Here is an 11,971-nt window from a genome sequence, read left to right as displayed (position 1 = left end):
GGGGGGGGCTTGCCAGTCTAGGGAGTGTCCCCCATGGTCAATACCAATTCCTCCCGCCTCCCCAACTCACAGTACCGGTCTGGCCTCAGGGAAGAGGGCGAGCTGGACCTTCCCGCCTCCCCTGCCGGCCCGCCCCGGCTCAGCTCCTCCCTCGGCCGGCGAGGGCGGGGACCGACCCGGCTTGAGCAGCCCGACCCGGGCTGGGCCAGGTGCCGCGCAGTCTGTCCATGAGAGGGAAGGTCAGGCTGTGGCCATCGTCGTCGGGGATCGCGGGAGGGGTATGGATCCCTAAGCAGCCCCGGCCTCCGGCCCATCGCTCTGCCTCCCACCCTGACAACCTGCAGAGCCCAGGTAAGGGAGCAGCAGCCCGGACACCCTTCTCTCCTTCTGGTCCTTTTTCATGCTGGGCTGTGGCTCTTCTGCCTTCTTGCGCCCGGCTCCGCGTATTCCTCCTCTCCTTCACCAGACCGCTCTCCGGGCCTTGGTTTCTTCAACTGTCCGAAAGGATTGGAGTGTATATATACATATACATATATATATATATATATATATATATATATATATATGATCTCTAAGGTCCCTTCCTGCTCTAGCAGACTAACTAAGCCGACGTTCCCTTCCACAAGCGCCCTCTCGCCTGGCCACGCGCGTCCCTTCCCCGACTTCTAGCGGCGCACCATTTGTACCCCCTGACCCTCTCCACGCATCCCAGCTGCCTCTTCTGCGCCGTGAGCTCCCCTGGCGCCCCATTTGACTGTCTGGGTTCTTGTAACCTGTGGGCTCTCGCTGCACGGACTTGCCAGGAAACTTACCTCTTGGATCTAAGTTCTATCAGGACCCCACCTCTACACTTCTCTATGTGCCCTTCCCCTGGTCCCTTGGGCGCGGAGCCCTCCCACCGCGGCGGGGGAGTTCAGAGCCCCCAGTCTTGCGGGAGGTAGAGAAAGGGGAGACTTGTCAGCGACCTAATTTTATCAGCTCTCTCTGCTCCCACCCACCCCGCCCCCACTGCCCCTATCCTGGTATCCTTGAGAGGTGACAGAGATAGATGCTTTTTCTCGGGCGTCGTTCGTTCTTGTGTTTGTTCTCCAGCTCAGTTCAGTTCAGATAACAGATGAAAAAGAAGTCTGATTGTGTAAAACTGATGAAGATTTCCCTAGGAATCGGACTGGGGAGCCACTAAGCCCTGGAGAAGAGAGGCTCATGGTCCTGAGGGGAACCAGTTCCCCTGAGAGTCTGGATCCACAGACAAATTGAAATTCCAGTGGCTCACCCACGGGCTTGTGATTGCTTTGAGAAAAGGGACATTGTAAAAGACCCGAGTTCAAATTTATCCTCAAACGTTTACTCTTTGGGCAAATCACAAAACACGAAACACTAACCCTGTTTGCTCTATTTTCCTCATGAATGAGCTAGAATTGGAAATGGCAAAGAGCTCCAGTATCCTTGCCAAGGAATCCCCAGACCGGGTCATAAAGAGTAGACACACGACTGAAACGAATAGCACACAACAATGAAGGGATCAGATACTGGATAATAGCTGAATATCGCTGTTAGGTTCATATGTTACCTCATTTGATTATTAGGACTGCTTTGTCAGGTGGGTAGTGCAAATATTATGATTCCATTTTACAGATGGAGTCATTGGGGTCCAGAAAGACAAGTTTATTACACGAGTTCATGCGACCAGTAAGTAACCAAGTTGTACTGACTGGAATGAACGGCTTTCCTATCCAGCCTGGGATAAGGGTTGCACTTGTGATTTTATTGCTATGGGAAAGGAGATTTCTAGCAATGCAATGACACCTCTATAACTTACAAGACTAGAGCATTTCCTAGAGCATGTAGAGGGGAAGTGACTTGCCCACTGTCACAGGCAGTATGTTCCAGAGGCTGAACTGTTTACTTGGTCTTCTTGGTTTTGAGGCTGCTCTCTATCCACTATACTTCATATTGAAAATAGGGGAGGGACAGGGAAAACTTGATCAAAGAAATGGCCTCTAACCCATAAAAAGGAGAAGGAAAGGGTCCTGGAGTTTGTAGGAAAGATTCTTGAGTCTTAAATGCAGGCTTTCCAGGTTCTTCTTGGTTCCTTCCTCCTCCTCCTCTGTGAGTAGGTATATCCTCTTTCATATCCCTTGCTCACTTCTCTGGATTCCTTAAAGTCACAACGAAAAGCCCACCTTCTCTCAGAAGCCTTTCCTGATCCTCCTTAATTCTAGTGCCTTCCCTCCGTGGATTATTTCCTATTTATGCTTTTTCTAGCTTGTTTGTACACAGTCGTTTTCATGTTGTCTTCTTCATTACTCTGTGAAGTCCCTGAGGGCAGAGACTGTCTCTATAGCCTTTCTTTGCAGTCTTAACACTTGGGGCAGTGCCTAGCACATAGTAAGTGCTTAATAAGCATTAACTGAGGGGCAGCTAGCTGACTCTGTGGACAGAGCATGCCCAGCCTGGGATCAGAAGGACCTGGGTTCAAATTTGACCTCAGATTTGTGACCATGGGCAAGTCACTTAACCCCAATTGACTAACCTGTGTCCTTTCTATAGAAGGACAGGATTTTAGGGGGTGGAAAATACTCATTGATTTTTAAAATAACATTCTGATCTGTAACTTCATGGTTTCAGGGAACTCAAAGTGAGGAAATCCCCTCTACTAAGAAAGATCAGCAACTTTTCTGCAATTTCCAGTTGTAGAAAGTTGTTGGGGATAGCTAGGGGTAGGCAACTAAATAGTGCAGTAGACAGAAAGCCAGGCCTGGAATCAAGAGGACATGGATTCAAAATCTGGCTTCAAATACTTCCTAGCTGTGTGATCCTGGGCAAGTCACTTAATTCAAGTTGTCTAGCCTTTACCTCTCTTTTGCTGTTTCTAAGTCAGAAGGTAAGAGTTTTAAAAAAAAACAAACCTAACTCACAAAAGACAAAGCTTTGGGGGGCCCCGAGAGAAGAAGTGACTTGCCTCAAGCTTCACAGAGTCAGTATATGTCAGAGGCAGAACTGGAACCCAGATCTTCCTAACTCTAAGGCTGGTTCCTCCGTCCATACTGCCTCGAAATTTAGAAAGTGCTTTCCTTAGAGCTTTAGAGTTAGGCAGTGTAAATATTATTGTCCCCATTTTACAATACAGGAAGCTGAGGCTCCAGGAGCTAAATAACTGTTAAGAATTAGAAGCAGGACTTGAATTACTGCCTTTTGAGTCTAAGATCAGTGGGTCTTCTTTCTGATTCATTGGAACACCGTAGCTTAACTTGGGAAGGGGCAAAGTCTTCCTACCAGAATTAGAACCTGAGGATTCTTGTGATTCTTTTCTACTCAGTTTGCTTTTTCCTTAGTGTAATGGAGAGAACATGAGATACAAAGGCAGAAAACCTTTAGTTGTGGTTAACTGTGTGACCTTGAGCAAATCAACCTACTTCTCTGGGACTCAGGTTCCTTCCTTGCAAGGTTAAGGCTTTAGAAATTTCCTTCTTGCTCTAAGGTCTATGATCCTATGGTAGGTTCACAGGGAGTGAATGGGAAATAAAGACTTTGATAAGAAGTCTTTAGTTTTGATGAAGTGAAGGAAAAGGGAAAAGGAACAAACATTTATTAAATACCTTCTTATATTCCAGGTATAGGCAGGTAGATGGCCCTGTGGTTAGATTGCCAGGCCTAGAATTAGGAAGACCTGAGTTCAAATATGACTTCAGGTACTTACCTGTGTGACTCGAGGCAAGTCAATTAACCCTTAGAGCTCACATTTTATTATTTATTAAACATTTTTTTAATTTTGAGTTCCAAATTCTCTTCCTCTCATATCCACTAAGAAAGAATTCAACATGATACATTTGAAATCATGTAAAAATATTTCCATATTGCCTCAGTTTCCTTATCTGTAAAATAAGCTGGAGAAGGAAATGGCAAGCCACTCCGGAGTCTTTGCCAAGAAAACCATAAATGGGGTCATAAAGAGTCAGACATGACTGAAAACGACTGAAAAACAATATAGGCCAGGCACTGTTCTAAGTACTTCACAATTACTATCCTCATGATAATCCTGGGAGGTAGATGCTATTATTTATCCCCATTTTACAGTTGAGTAAAAAAGGACAGACAAGTTAAGTGACTTGCCCAGGGTCACAGAGCTGATAAGTCCCTGTGGTGTCTAGTTGCAAAGGATAGCCAACTGTACCAATGGGCACCTTAACATTCCCCACTTGAAGAAGGATTTGTGGGGTAGCTTTCCTCTTGGCCAGTGTCAGTTCCTTTACATCTCATTTCACTTTTTCCTCAAATCATCTGTTTTGTGGCAGGCAAAGGTAGGAATTGCTGTAGTTCTGAGAACTGAAATAATTTACTCAAGGTCCTCTAGTTAGTAAGCTCTAAAGTCAGTCTTGAGAAGGCACTGGAGGAGGTAAGAGCATTAGAAACATTTTGCCTTTCTACTTATCTATATCTTGCTGTCCATTAAGAATATAATACTTTCTGGGCAGCTAAGTGGCTTAGTGGATAGAGTGCCAGACCTAAATAGAGAAGGGAGGCCCTGGGTTCAAATCTATCCTCAGACACTTTGTATCTGTGTGACCCTGGGTAAGTCACTTAATTCCAGTTGCCTAGCCCTTATCTCCCTTCTGCCTTGAAATACATACTTAATATCAAGTCTAAGACTAAGATAAGATAAGGGATATAGATATAGATATAGATATAGATATAGGTATAGATATAGATATAGATATAGATATAGATATAATGCTTTCCTTTTGAATGATTATATTTAATAATCTATAACTATATTCAACAAGCCTACTCTGAGCCCAGGTACTGGGGTTAGAAAGATGGGTATAAAGTTAGACATAGTTCTTGCTCTTAAAAGGCTTAGCATACAATTTCTTTTTAACATTTTATTATTTATTTTAAACATTCTTTTCTTTTTAAATTTTGAGTTCCAAATTCTCTCCTTCCCATTTCCACTAAGAAGGCATGCAATATGATACATGTGAAATCATGCAAAAATATTTCCATATTAGCTGTATTTCCAAAAAAGATCAAGAAAAATAAAGTGAGAAAATTATACTCTAGTTTGCACTGGGTTCATCAGTCGTCTCTCTGGAGGTGAATAGCATTTTTTCATCATGAGTCCTTTGGAATTTTCTTGGGTCATGATACTGATCAGAGTAGCCAAGTCTTTCATAATTATCATTACAACATTGCTGCCACTGTGCCCAACAATCTCCTAGTTCTTCCCACTTCACTTTGCATCAGTTCATATAGTTCTTGTCATGTTTTTCTTAAACTACCCTCTCATCATTTCTTACAGCCCAGAAGTATTTCATCACAATCTTATGCCACAATTCTTTAGTCATTCCCCAATTGATGAATATTCTCTTGATTTTCAAATCTTTGCCACACACACACAAAAAGATCTGCTATAAATATTTTTGTACAAGTGGATCCTTTTCCTTTGATCACTTTGGGATACAGACTAGTAGTAATATCGATGGGTCAAAGGATATGGACAATTTTTATAGCCCTTTGGACATAGTTCCAAATTGTTCTTCACAATGGTTGGACCACTCCACTAGCAGTTCATTAGTGTACCTATTTTTTCATCATCCATCCCCTCCAGCATTTGTGATATCTCAGAGTTGTTTTAATTTTTATTTTTCCAATTGTTAGTGATATAGAACATTGTATATGACTATAGATAACTTTGATTTCTTCTGAAAACTTACTGTTTATATCCTTTGACCATTTATCAATTGAGAAATGGCTCTTATTTATTTGACTTGATTTTTTTACTGAATATTTATTTGAGAAATGGGGCTTTTTTTCAGAGAAATTTGCTGTAAAAATTTTGGTATTTCTTTATTGTCTATGGCACCATGTGGCATAATATAATTTCCCAGATCATCTCTTTTAATTGGGGCTTTTGCTTTCTCTGAGATCATAATTGTTACACCTGGAATGAACTTTATAGGTCAATATGGAGTCTAATCTCATTTTTTCAGAAGGATAAACTGAGGCCCACAGAAGTGAGGTGACTTGCTCAAAGTCCTGAAGATTGTGAATGGCAGAACCAGATCCTCTGAAGTCAAATTGAACCACAGTGCCATGTCTTGACATCACCTTCATGATATCATTGGTTCTCTTCAAAAACAAAAGATGAACAACAATAGCAGTCCCATGCCTTACCTGTTTCTTCATCTTTCAAACACCAGCATACATACTTCTTGGCACTCTGTGCTGAGCAGTAGTATTTCCTGATTTGTAATTCTGATTTATTGATTGATTATCTCCAGTGGAAGAGAATTTGCTGGATCAGTTGTCGCAGTTATACCCAGAACATCTATAGAGAATCCAGTCAGATAGGAAGACTGCCTTCTGTGGTTTCCTGATGGGTCTACCTGTAGCTCAGGAAGGTGATCATCTACCAACCAAGACTGGTGGAAAAGCTACAGTTTATAGTCTATGCACTCCACCCTCAGACAAGATGAGAGTGAAGAAATTCTTTTTTTTTTTTTAAACTTTTACCTTCCGTCTTGGAGTCAATACAGTGTATTGGCTCCAAGGCAGAAGAGTGGTAAGGGTAGGCAATGGGGGTCAAGTGACTTGCCCAGGGTTACACAGCTGAGAAGTGGCTGAGGTCAGATTTGAACCTAGGACCTCCCATCTCTAGGCCTGGCTCTCAATCCACTGAGCTACCCAGCTGCCCCCTGAAGAAATTCTTGAAGGGGGCTCTTCCATCTGGCTTCACAAGTGGCAGGGAAAATGCAAAAGGAAGCTCTGGTAAAAGTTTTACTAGATTGGAACATCTGAGAAGAGGGGGAGAAAGAGAGACAGAGACAGCAAGATAGAGGCAAAGAAAGAGAGACAGAGACAGAGAGAGATAGAGAGAATAGTGGAGGACGTTATGAAGTTGAGAGTGAGATCTCTTCTGTTGAAGTGCCAGGAGCCATTGAAGGTATCCACTTGAAATGGTAGCACCTCTGGTATTAAATGAGTATACTTTTACAACAGTGACCAATATGGAAGTGTGCTTTGCATGATAATAACAATAAAACTGAAAAAGAAACAGAACCACCTCCTCTCTCAATCGGTTGGGTCGTGATTGGTAAATTCAAGAAGCTGTCTGTGGCAATAATTTCCATTTGCACTTACAGAGTGCTTTTCAATTTATAAAGCATTTCCTCACATCTAACCTATGGAAGAAGCAAGTATTATTTCCCCCATATTACAGATGAGGAAACTGATTTAGAGAAGTTGAACAACTTCCCCACAACCATTGAATGAGAGAGCCAAGATTCAGGCCCTTCTGGCTATAAATCCACCATCTTTCCATTAAACCCCCACTTAGGTAAGGAATATCATACCAAATGTCCAGTCAGAACCTGGCACCCCACAGTCTTTAGATAACATGGCCTTCTTGTGGTTACTCTCTTCCCTGAATTCAGTGATCCATCCATGTAGACCTACACACACACCCAGCTCTCCATCTCATCTTCACGCCCTGGTGCTGGCTCTTCCCTATGCCTGGAATGTGCTCCCTTTTCACTGCTGCCTCCTGGAATCTCTCAGGCTCACCTCAAGGGTCACCTTCCCTGATTTTCATAGCTCAGAATTCACTGCCTCCCCAGACTACCTTGTATTCATCTTGTGTGTAGGTGGTATTTATTTATACGAAGGGGAAGGAAATCAGCATTTACATAGAATCCACTTATAACAGGCACTTTGCTAAGGGATTTATAAATATCATCTCATTTGAGCCTGACAACAAGCCTATGAAGTAGATGCCGTTGTTATTTCTGTTTTCCAGTTGAGGAAACAAAGGCAAACTGAGGTTAAGTGACTTGGCCAGGGTCACACTGGTAGTAATTGTCTGAGATCAGATTTCAATTTGTGTCATCCTTTCTCCAGGCACTGCAAGGTCTGCTGCTTCAACTAGCTGCCTTAAGGATGAATGGAATGAATGAAGCCTTTATTAGGCACTTATTATGTACAAAGCACCTTGCTAAGCACAGAAGATAAAAAATAGAAAAATTAGACAGTCATTGCTTTTAAGGAGTTCACATTCTAATAGAGGAGGAAACTCACAATATATGTACATGTTGTCCTCTCTATTAGAATGCAAGCTACTTGAGGGCAAAGTTTGGGTTCATTCTATCTTAGTATCCCCTGCTCCTGCTCCCTAATGCTTGTGGAATTTTGCTCCTAGGAGCTGGTTCTTTTTTTTTTACCCTTGCCTTCCTTCTTAGAATCAATACTCTGCATTGCTTCCAAGGTAAGCTATAGGCAATCCGAGTGAAGTGACTTGCCCAGGGTCACATAGCTGGGAAGCATTTGAGAACAGATTTGAACCCAGGACCTCCCATCTCCACGCCTGGCTCTCTATCCACTGAGCTACTCAGCCATCTCTCTAGCTGCCATCCCAAAATGCTTGTTGAATTTTTGAATTTGAACACCAAGCAATGTCTAGGGAATCAAAATTTCCACTGCTTTTTCTCATCTACCTTTCCCTGTCTATCTTTTCCTCACAAAAGGCCATCAGGGAAGTTTCCTGTTGCCTTCAGGGGAATCTCAGGCTGAACAAAGTTGGCTGACCCATATTGCAGTGGGCCAGTGACCCTCCTCATGGGACATGTAAAGCTGAAATTGGATTTAATTTGATACAAGAGCCCCTAAAGAAGAACCAGTTTATAATGGAGTGGGGGGGGGTTCATTGTTGTATACTGAAATAGCTACAATAAACCCAGTCTCATAGGACAATTGCCTCTACGATTTCCTACAGCCCACCTATTCTTGGAGTAGATGATAACCTACTTCCCCATACTGGCCTGTCTAATTGCCTAAAATTCTCTCTGAAATTCCTTTTTGACTAAGTTTGTAGTAGATAACCCTGGGAACTGCTTTTACATTTCCCCTCTCCCCTGCTTGAAAAGGTACTGCTAACAGAAAGTCCCAACATCTGAGTGGACATGACTGAGCAGATACCCTCTTTTTCTGGGACCAGAGGCCCAGAACAGAATGGAGACTAGGACCTTGGGAAAGCAAACCAAATATTTGTTGAAGAATGATGGTCGAATCCTTATTCTACATGGTCCTGGCTCTTGCCTCCCCATTACTGGGTTGATGATGCTCTCTACTTGTTGGCATTAACTCATATTTTCTTCTCTGTGTAGATATTATTATCTTTACTCCCAACCCCAGCATACTGAATATCTTGATGGAAAAGATTATTTTGATTCTTGTCTTCTTTCCCTAGCTTTACATTTTCTGTGAAGGTGGGATAGGTGAATATCCTTGGGTCTCAAAGAAAGAAGCAGTGACTGTAGAATCCCTGTTTATCTTTAGGGTGGTGAGATTGGACCCTTGGGGCTAGATTTTGGAATAAGTGAATGTTTCCATGGTACCAATGTAGTAGAGTTTGCACCCCTGAGTTGTGGCATCTTAGAGATCTGGGGACTTTAGGGGATGGGGGAAAGTGCTCTATGTGGCTAGTGATTCCAGCATCTGGAGTGGTCACAACTCAGCTCAAAGTCACAGGATGATGCTTAAATGGACTTTCTGAAACATAATCTATTCACAGAAATTCTGGATTCCAAAGTAGGGAAACTTGGATTTAAGTTCCAGCTATGTGACCCTGGGCGGGCTATTTCATCTTTTTTAAGGATCAGTTTTCTCATCTGTAAAAGACAGATAATTGCATTCGTATTGCCTATCCCAGGGGGCAGTTGTGAAGAAAGTCCTTTGCCACCTAATTGTGAGTTGTATTAATTATATATATATAAATTATAATTCTTCCTTCCTTTTCCCCATTATTCCTCAATCACACTTCAGCCAGATTTCTCATTGCATTTCTTAATACAGGTGGGAGATTTCGACTGAGCTTAACTAGCTCTTGATTCCTCACGGGAGGAAGAGCAGGCTGATTCAAGAGACTGTGGATAAGTCTCCAGGGTTGTGAATTTTATTTCTCTAGCATAGTACCCTGCCTCCATAGATGAGAAGACCCTCATATAAATTTTTATAAAAGGCCATGTGGCCTTTTGCAGAAGTGAGAAACTGTAGATGTAGGACACTGAATATAAAGAGATTTTTTTCACTAGATTGATTATTTTGCTAAACTGTTTTGAAAAATTATTTTGTAAGTGATGGCTCTCTTTGTGGGAGAAGGCAGTGCTATGTTAAGAGAAATGCATGTAATGTAAAAACAAAAGATAGCAATAAATACCTTTTAAATATTCAGAGATCCAAAGGAACAAATGGAATTTATTGACTAAAATGGAATTCAATATTAGTTGTAGTCTAATAATCCTCTGATACAATAGGTTACAGAATTTTTAGAATGTGAGAACCCCAACAAAATAGTAGTTGTACCAAAATTATCCATGGGTTGATTACATTCTTTAATGACCTATGATTTCATCAACTCAGGTCAGCATAAACCCTGACTTCATAGAAGATCATAAAGATTCTATGGAATATATATATCCATTTATGAATATAAAACACATAAGAATAAATGGACTTTCTTCAATATCATAAGTAGCATCTAAAACTGAGTATCATTTTTATTTTTTACCAGAGAAACTTTAGAAGTCTTTCCAATAAGATCAGGGAAAAGCAAGGATGTCTGGTGCCACCACTTTGGGTTAATATAGTTCTAGAAAGGTTAGTTATAGCCATGATAAGAAAAAGAAACTGAGAGAATAATTCAGTATGTAGGAAGCCGATTATTTCTATTTGTAGAAAATATAATAGCTTAAAGAATTCCAGTAACAAAACAAAACAAAAAAAGAAATTCTTAAGCAACTTCAGCAATGTAGCAGATTATAAAAGAAACCTATAAAATTCATCATCCTTTATGGATATTACTGGTGATAACCCTCTCTGAAACTCACTAGACTGGTCCTACCTTGGATGACAAACACAGTCTGTCATCAGGCCTATACTTGTAACCTTTCCAGCTTGGTAAAACCTGCCAGAGCTTGACTGAAATATATGATAGGACAAAGCTACTATGAACTCAGTGTTGCTTATTAATTAATTCATATTTTATTCTTTATAATAGGATATAAATGCATTTAGAAAATTGTATTATGTGGATAGAGATATTTATTCAGTCCATGGAAGGTCTTGCTGAATAAAAATGATAATCATAATGCTTGCTGTATATGTGGGTTTATAGATCCCTAGCAATAATGCCAAAGTCTCCCAGGAGTTCTTGGCCCATTCCTTTGTGATATCACTGCCTCCTGCCATCTTGGATAATTGAAATAATTGGTTACCTTTGGTTTCTTTAACCTGTTCCTAAACTATTTTGCTCCATTTAAGCTCAGTACTTAATCTCACAGTTGTCCCCAGTGCTCAACACTTCTGCAAGAATTGGGATGGAGAAAAAGAAATTTAGAGATTAGAGGAGTATTAGCCTCTGGCTTGAACCCCCACCCCAGCAGGACCTTGTCAGTGATGCAGCTGTAATTATATAGCATTTCACCACTACAAAGTAATTTCTATGTTATTCCTTGTCCTCCATCCCCATTTTACCAGTGAAGAAATTAAAGTCAAGAGACATTAAATTCCTGCATCAAGATCACACAGCTAGTGCCAGATTCGGAACTCTGAATCATTTAATAGTTATTAATTATCTACTGTATCTGACACTTATTGTTAGTTACTGACTACTTACCTCAGACCCTTCTTAGCTATGTGTCCCTGGGCAAGTCACTTAACCACCCCAACTGCCTAGCCCTTATTGCTCTTCTGCCATGGAACCAATACAAAATGTCCATTCTAAGACAGAAGGTAAGAGTGTTTTTTAAATTGTCTACTGTACTAGACTTTAGGAGCCAATGATAAAGATGAACAATCTCTGACCACAAGAAGCTTACCTTTATGTACACTAAGTTGATACAAGGCAATTTGTAGAGAGAGGCAAAGAGAGATAAAAAGAGGGAAAGAGAGAGACGAGCCAGAGAGCCAAACACGGGGG

The 11,971-nt window shown here is 41.4% G+C and overlaps 1 protein-coding gene across 1 annotated transcript in view; it reads left to right on the top strand.

Annotated features, from left to right (window-relative positions):
• The first annotated feature begins 275 nt into the window (after positions 1–275).
• The window catches only part of PAQR5 (progestin and adipoQ receptor family member 5), a 107,524-nt gene continuing 95,828 nt past the window's right edge, over positions 276–11,971 (top strand). Inside the window, exon 1 of the mRNA XM_044665321.1 lies at positions 276–351. The gene's annotated coding sequence lies outside the window, so the exon portion shown is untranslated. The remainder of the gene's footprint in view (positions 352–11,971) is intronic.

Source organism: Gracilinanus agilis, chromosome 2, assembly GCF_016433145.1.
Source record: "Gracilinanus agilis isolate LMUSP501 chromosome 2, AgileGrace, whole genome shotgun sequence".
In the NCBI taxonomy this organism is placed as follows: Eukaryota; Metazoa; Chordata; class Mammalia; order Didelphimorphia; family Didelphidae; genus Gracilinanus; species Gracilinanus agilis.
Note: the sequence above shows the minus strand (reverse complement) of the source record. Positions and strands in the feature narration are given on the sequence as shown.